The sequence below is a fragment of the Tupaia chinensis genome, unplaced genomic scaffold (assembly GCF_000334495.1).
Source record: "Tupaia chinensis unplaced genomic scaffold, TupChi_1.0 Scaffold140095_1, whole genome shotgun sequence".
Lineage (NCBI taxonomy): Eukaryota > Metazoa > Chordata > Mammalia > Scandentia > Tupaiidae > Tupaia > Tupaia belangeri.
Window position 1 is genome coordinate 958680 of NW_006199974.1, and position 18567 is coordinate 977246.

At 38.0% G+C, this 18567-nt stretch overlaps 1 protein-coding gene and 1 pseudogene across 5 annotated transcripts in view; one reads left to right on the plus strand and one right to left on the minus strand.

Annotated features, from left to right (window-relative positions):
- Positions 1 to 1263, plus strand: part of LOC102496509 (spindle and kinetochore-associated protein 1 pseudogene) — a 7271-nt pseudogene extending 6008 nt beyond the window's left edge.
- MCTP1 (multiple C2 and transmembrane domain containing 1) overlaps positions 1 to 18567 on the minus strand; it is a 418517-nt gene that overhangs the window by 298128 nt on the left and 101822 nt on the right. The gene's annotated exons all lie outside the window — the stretch shown is intronic.

Here is an 18567-nt window from a genome sequence, read left to right on the forward strand (position 1 = left end):
CTTTATAGGATGCGTAAAGTTAGACTTGTGTTCATGGAAATGTGTGTGTCACCTGTGTTTGCTATGAGGGTATTTGGATTGATTAGGGTCTTTGGTGGTTCAATAAAATGTGGGGGGAAAATGGTATAGAAAGCAAACATAGATACCAGAGACAGTGTGGGAGGAGAGTGGGAGATGGCAGAGGGTAAGAGATAGGGAATCAAGGATGGGGGGAAAAAAGCAAAACATACAGAAAACAAGAAATGGAAGATCATTTGCTGACAATAACATGTATGTTCATGTGCTTGATTGAGACAATATACAGTGTACTCTGGATGGAAAATCTCAGTTTGTATACTGTAATGATGTACAGTGAATGAATGCAAATAAATAATTTGAAATAAAAAAAATACATTATACAAAAAGGTATTTAGGAGGCGTCCACGGTTTGCACCATATTGGTGAGTACTGTGCCCTTGGCTCCTGGACTCACAAGAGAGGCTTAAAGGATAACATCCCCCGAGCTGGAACAGCCATGCTCTCAGGTTAATGAAAAGATGAGCAATTAAAAAAAAACCAAAAACCTCTGTCATTAAGAAACTGTGGTCAAGAATCCACTTGGAAGTCTATGTTACATAAAATAGGAGATGAGATCATTGTGGTAAATGAACTTCTGAATAAAGTGAAACTGGAAATTCAATATCAAGAACAAACCAATAGCTCACTCAAGAAACTCTGTGAATCTCTCGAAGAAGATTATAAAGATGCAGAACATCTCAAAGAGAACATTCCTCTCGGTTTGCCTGGAGTAACAGTAACCCAGAGCACGGCTAAAGGATCAGAGGTTGACCCTGAAGAACCTGTCAAACTTGAGGAACCTGCACCCACAAAGAAGCTGCCGAAGGAACAAAGAATATTAAAGAAGTGCCAGTTATAACTTGTGATGAGTTTGATAGTGTTCCTGCATACCAGGAATCACATTTAACCTATTCTCAAATTAATGATGTTATTGAAGAAATTAACAAGGCAATAATTAGTAAATATAAGATCCTACATCAGCCAAAAAAGTCTATGAATTCTGTGGCCAGAAATCTCTATCACAGATTTATTGATGAAGAAACAAAGGATACCAAAGGTCATTATTTTATAGTGGAAGCTGACATAAAGGAGTTCACAGCTTGCAAAGTTGACAAGAAGTTTCATGTATTACTGAATATTTTATGACATTGCTGGAGGCTGACAGAGGTCTGAGGAGGGGGACTTGGCCGATATGTTATAACATGAGGCTCTTGTGAGATTTTGGGTAGACCAACAGTAGGGTACAGAGGCTATTCCTATACTTTTATATATCTTTATATCTATCTATCTATCTATCTATCTATCTATCTATCTATCTATCTATCTAATTTTTCATTTTTATTCTTGCTTCTTATAAAAATAAAACTTTTTTAGATAAAGTGTAAATATTCTTAAAATTCACTTTTAGCAAACATTTCGCCACTTACTGTGTAAGTATGTACTAGGTACATGATGGAACTCAAAAATGCTCATGTCTAGTTTTTGTGTGTAGTGGATAATGTTGCAGTCTTACAGGAAGAAGATGGATACATGCGATATTAGAAGAAAAGGGTCAAGAGATAAGGTCCAGCATACCCAGGCCTTTTGGAATTATAGGTCACTAATGTCAAAATACCATCAACTACACTTCAGTCTCAGGTAAACTTTCTGGAAGTTGGATTTGAGGATGGCCTTTCCATCTGATGTGCATTCCCACATTCCCTTAGGGACCCGTTCACCTGAAATGCATTCGGTATACATCACTGTTTAAGTTTCAACCTGTAATCAAGTTGTAATAAAAATATATTGTGGTGGTGTGATATCAGGATACAAAAAGAAATACATTTTAAAAAGTTATTTAGTTTGTTGGTTCAAAAACTTCTAACAAAACCGAGGATATCCTTCTGGTAGTAGTGTTTTGTTGCAATATTGCATCTAACCACAAGATGGCACTAATATGCATGAAATTATTGCACAGCCTGTGTGTCCACCATCAAACTGAAGGTAGGCTACCTCTACCGCACACTGAGGTTCCCAGGCATTTTTTAACACCACATGCTTTGCGGTTATTAGCTGCACTATTACCCCTATTAAAACATCTTTTTTTTTATGGTGATGATGAGATAAAAAAAGGGGAAGAAATTTACAGATGAAACCAGGAAATGTTAGTTAGCTCTACAATAAAATTCGGAGTTTATTGTTATTGATGTCATATTCAAGATCAACCTTTCACATTCATTTTTTTTCAAACAGCTTTAATTTCAGAGTTTTAAAAAAAATCTTATTTTATAATTATAGAGTGTGCTTTGACAGTTCTGGAATATTCTGTTTGTTTCTGAACTCCAGGATTAACTTGTTCAAAAAATAGAAATGAGATGATCTCTATAATGTTTTCTCAGGTGCTAAAGGAATACATGTCCCCAATGCTATGTTTTATTTATTTATTTTAGAAATCAGAAGAATGATAAACACCTTCAACCGTTTTACAAATGCTTATTAGCCTTTAATGTAATTTTAGTTTAACCTAGAACTAAACTGAATCTGAACTCTGACTGGATCCACTTGTATGCAGCAATAAACACAGTATACACAAGATGGCAGTCTCTCCCCCCTTAAAGTAATATTAAAGCTATTTAAAATAAAAATATCCATGTAATAATAATTCTCTTGATTTCCATTTCCAGAATAAACTAGCCTCCTGGTGAACAAGTTTAAATGAACTATATACTAAATCTAGTATGTAAGGAAACAGAGATGGCTGTTCATTTTTTGGCAACCTAGAACTACTCAATAATGTTAAATTCTAATAAAAATCAGTGCCAGCTTGTAACCCAGCATCTGCAATAAAGAGGAAGTAAAAAGAAGAGGAAAAAATAACATAAAGGAAAAAAGGAGAAGTGAACATAAATATCGTGGTCACACTTAAAAAGATTTCTAATTTAAGTCGGATCTGCCCAAATATATCATCTTACTACAAATATTTAAAAGTAGCTACCCATGCTACCCAAATGCAACAGAGAAGGTATTTTTATATAATAAGGTCCTTCCCCTTGAAAGAGTTTTGTAAAAATAGTGAAATTCAAAGCATACTCAGAGCAGTAGATGTCTTTACATACATTCATTGGGTTGTCAGAAAAGTCATGATGCATTTTTGCATAGAAAATAATACTGACTTTTCTGACAACCCAATATTTTCATTAATGACCTAAAAGTCTTCAAAACAGGTACTTTATTTATGTATTAGAAGTATTTTTAAGCTCTTTTATTCCTTCCTCATTTTTTTTGAGACGTAGAAGGCTCTTCGATGGAAATACTTCATAGAGCTATATAACTGTTGATGTTAAAATTTAAATGCAAGATATTTAGAATCGCATATGGCTTCATGTAATACAAGTAAGCATTTTTCCAAACAAACATTCCAATATATTTAAAATGTTGAGTTGGGACCAGCAGTTAGCATAATGACTATGTCGCTGGACTCCCATGTAGTCGACCATGGTTTGAGTCCCGGACCGGTGGCTTAAACTCACGCTGGGTGCATGTGCATGTGTGCCCAAGATCCCAAGAGGAGAATGGAGGAGAAGGGATTGCGGCGTGACCATCCCCCCTGGAGGGGTGATTTCTTGTTTTCTGTCTCTCTGTCTCTCTCTCTCTTTCTGGCGAGTGCACACACCCTTTAGCAAAACAAAACAAAACAACAACAACCAAAAAAACCTCTCAAAATAAAAAAGGTAAAATTGTTGGGTTAATGAAGTTAGTGTACTATAGCACGTAGAAGCTTAATTAAGAGTCTTATTATGGTAGAGAAGGCACAACAGGGAGAACCTGCAATCCCAGAGACAGGACTAATTGGCAGGCCCAGGCGGAGCCATCAGTTGAGCTCATCAGCAGGGACCCTTGCTCAGCCTGCTGGCGGAGGAGGGGTTCTCCGCCCACTCTGCATAGCGCACCACACAAAGTGATGTACTTTACTTTCTGTCAGCTCAGCCTCCATCCACAATGGAAGCAGTTAGGGGTGAGCATACAGAACCAAACGCCCCAAAATAGGAGACTCTGGAGAAATTCTTTCCTTGTAATTCCACTAGCAGTAAAAGAAGAGAAATTCCCCTGTGAAGACCTGAACCCAGAACTCCTACTGTGGATCCCACATTCTCAAACACAGAAGAGGAGGGGAATTAGCACAGAGCTTATGCGTATCATAAAGAAGTGCAGGAGCGTAAAACCACAGAAAAATACTCTGAAGAAGTAGGATGAAGTGAGTATACCACCAGCTGATTAACAATCAAAGCAGAGCCCCAAGAAATAGGAGGAAATCAGGAAACACCTCCTCCTCAAAGAAACATAACTCACCAATAATAGATAAAATACAAGAGATCACAGAAATGTCAGAATAAGAGTTCAGAATATTCATGGAAACACAACTCAATGAGAAGCAAGAGCAAAAAAGAGAACTAATTCCAGGAAAGAGGAAATCCTTCCATGACTTGAAAAAGGAGCTACATAAGGAGATAGACACACTGAAAAAGAATCAAAGAGAATTTCTGCTGATAAAGAACATGATGCAGAAAGTAAAACCTCACACCAAGTACCAACAGCAGATTAGACCATGGAGAACAAAGAATCTCTACCTCAGACAGAAGCTTCAATTCAGTCCAAGCAATTGAAAAGAACAAAAGAATAACCATTAAAACTGAGGACAACATATGGGAAATCCCAGGCATTATTAAATGGCCAAGTATCCACATAATATGTATTCCAGAAGGTGAAGAGACAGGTAGAGACACAGAAAACATGTTTCATGGAGATCAGCAGGTGGCATGGTGGTTGAGGAGCTGGACCCTCCCACATGGCTGACCACAGTTCGAGTTTCGGACACAGTGGCTTGCTTTCTCACTTTCTCTCTCTCTCTCTCTCTCTCTCTCTCTGTCTTTTCTGGTCAAATTAACATAAAATGAATAAATAAATAAAATTAAATAAGAATAATTCTTTAAAAAAGAAAGAAAACATGTTTCATAATATGTTAACTGAAAATGTTCTAAATTTAGAGAGGCATGCAGGCATCCCAATCCAGGAGATAGAAAGGACAATAAACAGAACATAAGAAGATCCTCTGCAAGGCATAGCATAGTCAAATTGGTAAAAATCAAACATAATTATTCTTAAAATGGGAAGAGCGAAACACCAAATTACTTAGCAAAGTTTACTCTTTAGACTAACATTGGATCTCTCAACAGAAGTAATGCAGGCAAAGAAAGATAGGAAGATAATTAAAACTCTGCAAGAAAAGCAATTTCAGCCAAGAGTACTATACCCAGAAAGGTTATTTTTCAAATAGGAAGTATAAACAAAATCATTCTCAGGTAAACAAATGCTGAAAGAATTCACCAAAACAAAATCAACTATTCAGGAAATACTTAAGGGACTATTACACCAGGAAAGTTAAAGAGAGACAAATAGACATATAAGAACACAAAAGAACTAGGAAAAAAAGGATAGATCTACACATATTGATAATAACATTGACTGGACTAAATGCAGATTCAACTACTTTCCATACAAGCAGGTTTAAATACACATCCATCAGTTATTTGATAGAGAGTTGTCGCCACAAGTTTTAATTTATATATTTATTACAACCATTACTCATTGTATAAAACAGAGGAAAGGTCCAAATGCCCGAGTCCTTCTTTGGAATTAATTTGAAAAAGGCTAAAACTGGGGCCAACAGATGGAGTGGTGGTTGAGGTGCTAGACTCCTACATAGCTGACTGTGGTTTGAGTCTTGGACCTGAGTCTTGCTTTTTCACTTTCCTTCTTTCTCTCTCTGGTCAAATTAAAATAACAATAATAATAATAAATAAAAATTAAATAAATTATTTTTAAAAAGTCTAAAATCAAGAACTTTGTATAGTGTGTAAATCACCCAATCACTGGCTTTACCATGTCTTCACTTTAAACATCTTTCCAATTTTGTTTTATTTTTTGCCCTTTTCAATGGTTTTCTTTCTTTCTTTCTTTCTTTTTTTTTGAGAGATTTTTGCTGTAGAGTGCATACACTCGCCAGAGAGACAGAGAGACAGAAAGCCAGAAATCACTCCCCAGGGAGATGGCCATGTGCAATCCCTTCTCCTCCATTCTCCTCAGGATTTGGGGCATGCACGCACTTGCACCTGGCATGAGTTTCAAGCTTCTGGGTCCAGGACTCGAACTATGGTTGACTATGTGGGAGTACAGTGCTGTAACCTTTACGCCATCTGCTGGTCCCTCAAGGACTTATTTCTTTATGCACTGTAAAGAACTCACAGTGTGTGAGTAAAAGTGTTCTTTTTTTCTCTCTCTCTTCCTAGTTGAGCTACTATGTACAATTTTACCTATCTCTAGACCAATGATTGATACTCACAGATTATTTTCAGATGATAAATTTTATCTCCCATAGTTCTCTACATGGAAATTATAAATTCTTCTTTCATTGACTATCATAAGGTTATTTTTGTTAATTTATGGGACCATTTGTTGCCTGAGTTTTTATCAATAAGTTTTTCTTAAAAACTGTATCACACAGTAAAGAACAGATTATTTAGTACATACCTGGAGAATATCCATTGGAGTGAGTTGTGAATGTTCATAACATATGTTAAATATTGAAGGTGGTGAATATGTTTATATCCTCAATTTGTTTATTACACACTATATACATAATTTAAAGATCATTCTGTACCCTACAAAGATGTGTAAAGATTATATGTAAATCATAAATTACAAAAATTATTTAAAGAGGAAAAAGAATACTATGCTAAAACAGTATAGGGCTAAACTAAGTAAATGTCTTTCTTGGAAGAGTAGAAGGTACTTTAGGCATGCTATTCATATAGGACATACGAAAGACAGGAACACACTTGTGTTTTTGTTGTTTTTTTTGTTTGTTTGTTTCTGAGAAAGATTTTTGCTGTAGGGTGCGTGAGCTTGTTAGAGAGACAGAAAGCAACAAATCACCCCTCCCCCAAGGGGGATGGCCATGCTACAATCCCTTCTCCTCCATTCTTCTCTCAGGATTTTGGGTATGCACACACATGCGCCTGGCATGAGTTTCAAGTCACCAGGTCCAGGGCTTGAACTGCAGCCAGCCATGTGGGAGTCCAGTGACACTACATTACTCCTTTGCTGGTCCCAGAACAGACTTGTCTTTATGAGTATATTTTAAATGATTTTCTCTTCTAAATGCAGAATTCAGAATATCCAAGAAAAAGTCACGTATTTAGGATAGATGCGGCTTACTCAAGTCCCCCTTCTTCATATTTGGCATAAATTACAGGAGGTATCTAAGTGTAGTCTCCTGGTAACTTCTGGAAGATTAAGCAACTAAAATATGGAAGGGTAGCCCTTAGACCTGTTCACGCTGTTACACAAATACTGCTTTAATTTGAATATAAGCTGTGTATTCCTTTGCGACATAGAGCAATCACAAGTGTCCTACTTGCCATTCTTGCCAAAGGGCCTTAATTCTGCATTCTGTGGAGAATTCCCTCCGTGACCAGCAATAATGCATTTGCTTTGTACATATATCAACGGGTTTGAAAAAGTTCAAAAAATGCGTACTAGGAAAAACTATGTATGTATTTCAAGATTTTTTTGCACAAAACTTGTACTTTAATCTATAGTCCATGAAATTTTCGTGGTCCCCTCATTTTTCTCACTATTAATTTTTTTCAAAACCCAAAGGAAAACAATTTTCCCTGGAATTCTACTAAAATATGTTGTTTATACAAACATTCTGACAGGAACAAAAAAAAATCCAAATGCAGGAAGATAAAAAATTAGTTTTAAAAGGTACTTTAATTTTCTTTCTTTTTTTGTTTTTAGAGGTTTTTGCATTAGGGTGCAAATTCTCACTAGAGAGAGAGAGAGAGAGAGAGAGAGAGCTAGAGGGAAATCAAGAAATCACCCCCTGGGGTGATGGCCATGCTGCAAACCTTTCTCCTCCATTCTCCTCCTGAGATCTTGGGCATGCACACACACTTGCCTGGTGTGAGTTTAAAACCACTGGGTCTAGGACTTGAAATGCAGTCAGCCATGTGTGTGCCCAGTAACGTAACTGGTATGCCATCTGCTACCAGTACTTTTATTTTCTATTTAAAAATCAGAATATTATCAGAATATTATATATATATTGGAGCAGCAGGTGGCATGGTGGTTAAAGGTGCTGTATTCCCACATGGCCAACTGCCGTTCAAATTCCAGACCTGGTGGCTTACTTTCTTATTTTCCCTCTCTCTCTCTCTCTCTCCCTGTCTCTGTCTGGTCAAATTAAAAAATAATAACAACAAATGGAAATAAATAAATAATTCCTTAAAAAAACATATATACACACACCCTAAAATATTATATCCTCCCCAATCTTTTATTTTTTCTTGCTACTCCTACACATTTCTAAAATTGCTTTTTTGAGTGTCAGTACCTTTTTAAAAAAAATCACCCATTTCAACTGGTTTTTCTTAGTCTTCACCCCTTTCTAACTGTGGGTTACACTGGCTATTGTTAATTCCACTGATTTTGGAATTTTCTCTACTTTTGGTTCTATAACACTAGTCATGGTCGTCCTATGGTAGAAAGAATACCAGCCAGAGTCATTTCTGCTTGTTATGAGCAGGTGATAAAGATGCACAACGACTAAATGTAAATAAGAAATCAAACAAGGAAAGAAAAACAAAAGCCATTTAGCATCTCTTATCTATAGTTTTGTATCCTTAAAATGAGTGGCTTCCCCACTTTTCTCTGAGGAAAGTGAAAGATCTCTGATAACACTTCACTCGCATGCCTTTGGCCGAGAATCAGCCATTTCATAGAAGTGAGTTGTCCAGGGAACTAAAATGACCATGCCAAACACCAAGACCTGTTTTCTTAATCTACTTGAAGAAATATTTCTCTCCACTTTGGGTAAATAAAAAATGAATGTAATGTCTTAAAAATTCTTCCAGATGAGTGCTGCTAAAGGTCAGAACCTTTGCTCAGGATCAGTATTCAAAGTTCCTCCTTGTCCAGGAGATTTTTCTCAAATATGAGTAAATTTTTATCATACGTTCTTGTCTTTATTTGCCAGGGGTGTGCACACTCTCCAGAGAGACAGACAGACAGGGAGAGGAAGAAAGTACCCCAAGTGTCATCACGCCACAATGCCTTCTCCTCAGTGTCTCCAGCCCAATGGGATTGTGGATTCATGCACGCATGTGGTGTGATTCTCACACTGGGCCCAGATTTGAACCACAGTTGAGCATGTGGGATCTGGTTCCCTTAACCACTAGGCTGTGGGGCCAGCCCTTATCTTACATTCTTAGTGTGAGCCTCTGAACCTAATTTGGCCCTCAACATTTTATCACAGGGACTTTTTCCTCTCAATGGATATTTCTATATTCTGTTTATTCGTGTATTCACTTATCTTTTTTCATAATTTATCTATCTATATATATATATTTTTTTTTTTGCTACAGGGCACGTGCGCTCACCAGACAGACAGAAAGAGAGAGACAGAAGGCGAGAAATCACCCCCCAGGGGGGATGGCCACACTGCTATCCCTTCTCCTCCATTCTCTTCTCGGGATCTTGGGCACGCACACATACATGCCTGGCGTTGAGTTTTAAGCCACCGGGTCCGGGACACGAATCACAGTCGACTACATGGGAGTCCAGTAACATAGCCATTACACTATTTATATTTTCTATGAAAGAGAGAGAGAAAGGCGCAGAGAGTTAGGCAGCCCTAACAGGGTCTTCTCAGACAGCCTGGATCACGGGCACATGTGTGTACCGTCTGTGCAGAGAGGTCCCAGGATGCAAGCCCAGAACCCTGCCATGTGGGCCTAGTTGCATTACTGCTTTACTGTTAGCTGGGCCCTGTTTCTTTTGAGTCATGTCTTTCAAATTAGAGTTGTTACAAATTTCATGATAGTATTATTTTCACTACTAAATGTGGAACGAAATATTGTTTTTTAAAATATAACACGTCAGAAGAGATTTGAGGCCCAACTGTGGAGGTGCACGGGTAGTGATACCTCTTGGGAGGCTGAAAAATGCAAAGGAGGTCTGGATTCAGTTCCTCATGCTGGGCGTGGCTATAGGCACCTATAGTCCTAGCTAACTGGGAAGGTGCCACAGGAGTGCAATAAGGCAAGGCCCCACCAAAAATACCTATCTCTGTCTCTTTTCCTTTCTTTCTCTTCCTCTCTCATAAAGAAAAAAAAAAAGTGACTAGAAGTGGAAAAATTACTGCATGAAGAGTCACCTGCTAACCAGAAACATCTGTCTTGACTATTATCTGGGTGAAAAAATAGACATCTATTACATACAAGCCATTAAATATGTTGAGTGTATTTATAATCATTGTCAGCCTTCTCTAACTAATACAGATCCCTAGCCTTGTGGATTCTAATTACAGCCATGTGTCACGAAATGCCATTTCTATCAACAGACTGCATACCCAACAGAGGCCCCATGAGGTTATAAGAGACTACACCATGTAGCCTAGGTGTATTGCATAGTGTAAGTGTGCTCCCTGATGTTCGCACAGTGACAAGATAAAGTGCATTTCTCAGAACATATCCTGTCATTAATGGATGTCTGAGTTATTAAAATTCCACTCGAAACAACAGTTTAGCCTATCCTGAATGATACATGTTCTTAAGTTCTTTGATTCTAATTCTCAAAATACCTTTTAATATGATCTCGGCCACTACTGCCTCATCATTCCTTCTTCTGCTTGGTCTTCTTGCCTCCTTTCAAATCTATCTTCTAAATGCTGGCTGAGTTATCTCTCTTATATACAAATTAGGCCATTTTATTCCTGGTGAAGAACATTTTAGTCCAAAATCACTATCCTCAAGCATTGTGGTGAGCAACCCAGGCCCCAGAATTCTAGCTCAGGGCCAGGATCCAAAGCTTCTCCTTGTCCAGGAGATTTTTGCACAAATGTCAGTGTATTTTTATCTCATGCTCTTAATGTGAAGGTTTCTGATCCTAATTTGGCTTTTGTGGTTCACTGAACCCTCAACATCCATTTCCTCTTCTTTTCCTTTTAGTAATAAAGCCTCTGTGAATCTCAGCAGCCCATCAGAGAATGGATTTTTTTTTCTTTTTAAAAATTCATTTACTTCTTCCATGAGTATGAGAGAGAGGTAAGGGGAGGTGAGTTAGCATCCCAACAGGGTCCTAACACGGAAACTCATCCCAGTCTCAGCCAGTGCTGGATCATGGGTAAGCATGCAGCCAGCATGCTCAGGGAGATCTTTCCATTTGGGATTGCCTCTCAGAGGGTCGCCTTTTAGCATGGCGCTACCAGCTTGCCAAATAATTTCTTACTCTGCAAGCAACAAGTGTGGCTACAATGTTAAGCCCTTGCTGGTAGGATTGCTCTAGACCAAAGCTCTGGATCATAGATAGAAGTTAGACATGATGAGAATGGAGCCATCTTGTCAGACCAAGATCACTCTGGATTCCATGTTAAAGTTATAGTAAAAGATGAGTTTCTTCTTACCAGAAGCTTAAATTGTACCCTGATACAATTTTCCTTCCAAAAAGTCTATTTTGTATTTGGATGATTTGACTGTATAGTTCCAGTAATCTTGTGTGGGTCCTACTTGACTTAGTTTAATCAGTCTGTATGGTACTAATCAGCATTTCTCATAGCCTGGCCTTTCCTGGGCACTAGAGTTTCTCACTTATAGGAATAGAAGATAAAATCCAGGATAGAAAGAAAACAACAACAACAATCACAATGCATTGATAGGGGAGAAAATCAAACCAACCTAAATTCCTTAAACACCTGCTATGTGCCTGGGGCTTATCATACAATATTTCAGTTAGTTATAACCACAGCCCTGTGAGGTGGGTTCAACAAGCACATGGGAGGCATTGGGTGTTCGTGTTGAACACATTAACAAATTAATATTTTCAGTATTTTATGTATGAATAAACTCATTTGGAGAGGTTAGTTTGTTTGACCTTACTGCATTGCTAGTAAGTAGCCACTCCAGAATCCATTACAAGTTCTATTTGGTTCTAGATTCCAAAGTTACTTCATTATACCATAATGCCTAACTGTGGTAAGCTTTTCTTTTCTCAGTTATTCTCTGTCTCTCTCTTTCTCTTTTTCTTTAAAGTTTATGTATTTCTAAATGAGCTAGAGAGAGAGAGAGAGACAGTATTCCTGACAGGATTCAACACCATGATCTATACTTATAATCAGCAGCCCCAGATCATGGTCACAGGCATACCTGCTGTGCTCAGGGAGGTCTCTGGACACAAACCGGGAGATCTTCAGACATGAACCCAGAACCTTCCCATGTAGCCTAGTCTCTCAGAACACCACATTGTACTAGTTTTCTCAGAATATCATTTTTTTTTTTAAATTATAGAGAGATTTTTGCTATAGGTGCATGCACTTGCTGGAGAAGCAGAGAGAGACAAAGAAACAGTAAGTGAGAAAATGACCCATGGGGATGGCCATGCTGCAATCCCTTCTTTTCCATTCTCCTCTCAGAATTTTGATCACACACACATGCATTCAGTGTGAGTTTTAAGCTGCTGGGTCTGGGACTCGAACCACGGTTGACCATGTGAGAGGCCAGTGAAGTAACTATTATGTCATTTGCTGGTCCCCAGACTATTGTTTTTTGAGCTCAGTCCTTCCATAATATAGTTCTTGGTGCCCCCCAACAGAGATAGGACTCTTTATTACAGAAGCCAAGGGTCTTACCCAACTTGGCAATTATTCATTCTGAACCCTTAGCACAGAAGAGAGCCTATTAGACAATGTACTTTGGCTGATACTTTCAGGACATTTTGCTGGGAGAGATCATTCATTTAGTGTTCTTTGTCTCCACTAGATTGAAAATATCATGAGGGCAGAGTAGTCCAGAATGAACTTGCCACAAAGCATATACTCAACTGATCAATAAATATTTTTTGAATTGTCTGAATAACATATATTTACTGTCTTAGCTTTACTAAGCTATGTACTTCTTCAGATGCTTAAAATGGTTTCTCTTCAAAGGATGAAATTGCTCAAAGGTGCTCTACCAAAAAATTGAACTAAATGGTATGAAATCACTTAATATATTTTTTTGGGGAATGAAGACTCATGATTAGTCTGTCTGCAATAGAGATGACTTGGAGCATTTCTACCTCCAAAGAGCTGGGCCTCCAGTTTAGAAAATCTGGGTTCTAACACTCCAACACTTATAAACTGTGTGGGCTAGGATGAACAACCTAACCTAGATAGAACAGATGATCACAGTCCTTCATCAAGGTCATTGATTGAGTGGGTTTAATTGTGTGATACATATGAAGTACTTAGCATAGTTCCTGGCACAAAATAAACATCTAATAACTAGCTATAATTATTCTTTTAATCTTAGTCAACATGGGGACAGAGTAATAAAATTATATTATAATTTGAAAACTTGAAGGACTATACTTAAATTGAAATAAATAACGACAAACAGGTTCAGCTGAGGTGGGAGAGTCCATAGCTGTGCACTGTAGCATAGTGCTAGAAGTCACATGACTGACCTTGGATTCAGATCTCTGGGTTGGCCTGAAAACATTCTGGGCACGTGCTCATGTGCTCCCATGATCCTGAGGAGCTGGACGACTGGGGAAGGGATCATGGCATCGTGACACCTTGGCAAGGGTTTTCCCTCCCTTGTGAATGCACACAAGCTATCATGAAAATAATAATAATAATTACAAATGCTTCAAAAATGGGTATTAACTCTCTGATTTCACATGCTGAATAATTCATTTCAGTTGAGATAACAGTTATTATTTAGCTACTTTTCTTAATCATTTAAGAATATATAAATATACAGCAGAAAAGTAATTACTACTTTCAGGAGATTTCGCTGTCCTAGTTAAGTAAAGATAGCAATTCTATTTGATTTGTTAAATCAAGAAAGAAAACTTATAATTAATTATAAATCTTGTATGAAGAAACCCAAGTATGGGGAAGTATCATAAAGTGAACGATTAGAATGATCAGAGACCACAGAACACATCCACTGAAAAGAATTATGATGACTCTAAAATGAAAACAAAATCTTCTTCACCAATCAAAGCCATGAGTAGTAACAATGAAAATAGTTTAATGACTCTTTTTGACTGATTGCTATCATTAACTGAAGCAATTTTAAGATAATTGTATTGCAATATGATTAAAATGCATTACGAATGGCCATGGTAATGAAATAATACATTCCTTAGGAAATTCAGATATTCAATTTAAGAACAGGACAATTCAATTGTCTATTTGTCTCCCTGCTTCTAGTTTTCTCTACTCTAATTCACTCTCCAAAACCTTATGCCTAGAGAATTTTCTGAGATACAAATTTGCTATTATTCCCTTGCTTTTAATTCATTACTTTCTCCCTGATTTTAGAGTAAAGTTTGAACTCTCCCTCATGTGTTATTGTCCACATGTTTGTGTTCCTTCACTCTTTCATTTGTTAAAACCTGAACCTCCAGTGTGATGTATTTGAAAGTGGAGCTCTTGGGAGGTAATTAGGTTAGATGAGGTCATGAGGGTGGTCCCCTCATGATGGGATTAGCACCCTTATAAGAGGAAAAGACACAAGCACTCCCTCTCTCTCTATGCACTGAGATCTTGGGACTCCCCAGTTCCCAGAATTGTGAGAAATAAATATCTGATGTTTAAGTCACCCAGCCTGTGGTATTTTGTTACTACCAGCTTGGCTGATGAAGATAACATGTCATACAAATTATTCTTTGTTAATTTCTCCAGACTTATCTCTCACTAAACATCTTACCTGCAGAATAACTCGCAGCATATCAAAGCTTATCTCCAAGACCCATGCTCTTCTTCATTTCTGTTTCTCTGCCCTGAACATCCTTATCCACCATTGCCAGTCCTCTTTCAGGATTAAATGGAGGTGCTGCTTGGGTATGTTCCCTAATGGATGCCAGAGACATTTACTGCGACTTTATCTTATACTCCCACATATTCTTGCCATAACACTTGTCACAGTGAGGCCTTGTCATTTGTTTCTCATTCCTGGTGTTTGGCATAAGCCTTGGGTCATTAATAAGATCTAGAAATGTTTTGGATAAATCCATCTGTATAATGGAATAGAGGAAGGTACGTGCCATCTCAAAATCACAGCAAAAATGCATGTGGGAACCAGCATTTACCTTGCACATCTCTTATACACCCTTCTTCCACTCCTCACATTTATTCACTCTTTTCCCAAGAATCTTAGCTGACTTTTATTCTTGTTTTTACACACAGCTTAACATGCAAAGCTGAACATCGGAAATATGTTGTGCTATCACTTCCACCACAGTAAGTATTCACCGTTGTTACTTCTCAAACTATGGTAACTGACAATCGCTATAATTCCCAACAACAGCCAGCCCAACGTGGTATACGCTTATAGCCCCAGCTACTTGGGAGGCTGAGGTAGGAGGCTAGTGACACAGCAAGGTCCTGTCACAAGGAAATAGAAGAAATGGAAAAAATGACTCTCCTAGTTTTAAAAGTACTTTTAGACAAGCTCATTTTAATAGCAATCTTCTTAGAGTATTTGTTTATTTGATTAATTCACAAATTTGTATTTATTCAGAACAACCAACTAAAAACTATGTCAGAATAAAGGTAAACAATTATACCAGTGACATACCTCATTTATTATGTCATGTGTCTAATAAATAGATATACTGTTCACCGCACACAGTAAAACCATTTATACATTTGTACAAAGAAGAAAGAAGGTTATTGTTACGTGCATAGAGGAATTATGGCTGAATCTGGCAGCCCTTGTCGATATCTGTGTTTTCCTAGGCATATAGCTAAATGACATTCCCCAGTCCTTCTACTTAGGTGTGGCCACACCATGAGGCTGAGGACTGAATTTCCAGTCATGGAATGTGAACACAAATTGTGTGTCACTTCTGAGCTTAGTCCCCAACATTCTCTCAAGCGCAATTCTACTTCTATTTCCCAAACACCACGAACCTGAATGAGGTCAGGGCCACACGATAAAAAGAGTCCTGAGTTCTTGAATTCTCAGTGGAACAGAAGCCCTACCACAATATACAGTCAACTATGAAGTGATTAAGAAATACATTTTTGGGAGGGCCAGCAGGTAGCATAGTGGTAAAGGCACTAGACAACCACATGGCTGAGTGTGATTTGAGTCCCGGAACCAGCAGCTTGAAACTCACGCCAGGTGTGTGTGCATGTGTGCCCAAAATCTTGAGAGGAGAACAAAGGAGAAGGGACCGCAGTGTGGCCATCCCCCATTATACTATCTTCTGGTCCCAGACTGCTGAAGTTGTGAGAAAGAATTTAGCTGACTGAGATATCCGACCTGGTAAGGCAGGAAGCAGGATTCGAAACCGTTATATTCCTCAAGGAGGGAGTCCTTTCCATACCTATTTCAGACGTGGCTACAAAGGGTAGTAAATAAAGAATAACCTTCCAGGTGGTGGAGTCAGTTGCTACAGAGAAAAACAGACAAGGGGATTCTTCCCCGACAGTAGAGTTCTAATCAAGGAAGGTTCTTACCCTCCGGATATGAGGCTTCTGTAAAGCATGCCTGTGGGGAGTGGAAAACGGTTATGGACAAGATCTGTGCCCCTCCTGGTTCCCTTCCACTATGATGCAGAGGCTGAATGGAGAGGTGGGAGGCAGATATATCGTTCCCAGGGCCACACGCTTAGACTTGACAAAGGATTTCCTTGTACCCAGAGATCTGGGTTTTGAGCTGGTATACGACAGACTTCCAGCTGGAAATTTCAGGTGACACTTTGGTTATTTTCCTTGGAGAAGGAAGAATATCTTGTATATGCCAGAAGAATTAACCAGATATTCGGTGAACAAAAGGTGGCTTGTAGCCCAAACTGCTAGTGCTTAGCAATACCTACATTTCTTTTTCCTTTTTCTTTTTTTCAGGGCACATGGCTAGACTACAGTTCCCAGCCACTTCTAAAATGAGGAGCGGCCAAGTGGCTGCATTCTGGTCAATTTAATATAAACCCAAAAGATGATGTGTGCTAATCCTCAGGCTGACGCATAGAAAAACTTCTCATGTGTGACTTACTCTGTGTTCTGATTTGCAGGCTGAGGGAGAAAATTTCAAGGATTAAATGGCAGGTATTAACAATAGGTAGAAAAAACAAACTAGGATTTCTTAAAGACTGTGTGAAACACAGAGGGGGTCCTACCCATCACCATAGACAAATATTGGACTACAGAGCATGATATAAATTATTAGATTAAATTACTGATATACAGGGCTTATCTGCTTAGTTATAGACTTTTAAAAATACAAAAAATAAGTCAAACACACTATAAGTACATTGTTTAGTGCAAATAATAAGGAAAATGTAAGATTTTTTTTTTTTTGAGAATTTTTTGCTATAGAGGGTGTGCGCTTGCCAGAAAGACAGAGGGAGACAGAGAGACAGAAAGTGAGAAATCACCTCCCAGGGGGGATGGCCACGCTGCAATCCCTTCTCCTCCATTCTCCTCTTGGGATCTTGGGCACGCACGCACATGTGCCTGGTGTGAGTTTTAAGCCACAGGGTCCAGAACTTAAACCACAGTCGACCACATGGGAACACAGCAACATAGCCATTAAGCCAACTGCTGGTTCCCAGGAAAATGTAAGATTTAAGAACTTCCAAGAAAGGATTTCATTACAAGTACTTTAAAAATCTGGTTTACATATTATCTTATCATGTGATCACAGTTTATTCAAATAACAATTTTTCATAAAGACTTAATACTAAAAATATAGGTCTAAGAACTTAGAATTACTCTTATTTTATTAGACTTTAATAACATTTTTGGAGAGTTTTTTTTTTTTTTTTAAATTTTAAAAAATTTTTTGGAAAGTTTTTTTTTTTTTTTTTGCTATGGGGCGCGTGTGCTCGCCAGACAGACAGAGAGAGACAGAGAGACAGAAAGTGAGAAATCACCCCCTAAAGGGGATGGCCATGCCGCAATCCCTTCTCCTCCATTCTCCTCTTGGGATCTTGGGCATGCACGCACACACGTCCAGCGTGAGTTTAAGTCACCGGGTCTGGGACTCAAACTGCGGTCGACTACATGGGAATCTAGCGACATAGCCATTAAGCTAACTGCTGGCTCCCAGGAAAATGTAAGATTTAAGAACTTCCAAGAAAGGATTTCATTACAAGTACTTTAAAAATCCAGTTTACATACTATTGTATCATGTGATCACAGTTTATTCAAATAATAATTTTTCAAAAAGACTTAATACTAAAATATATAAGTCTAAGAACTTATAATAGAATTACTCCTATTTTATTAGACTTTAGTAACATTTTTAAAACAGTATTCACAGATTTTAAATAGATCATTTGTATTTATTGAGTTATTTTGCTTACTGTGACTAATAATACAACAGAGTAGAAAAGTCATATGATGCATATTATTCATCTTCTCATTTATCAATGTCTTCCCTTCAAAATTAAGCGAGGATTGAATAACCTTATAGAAAC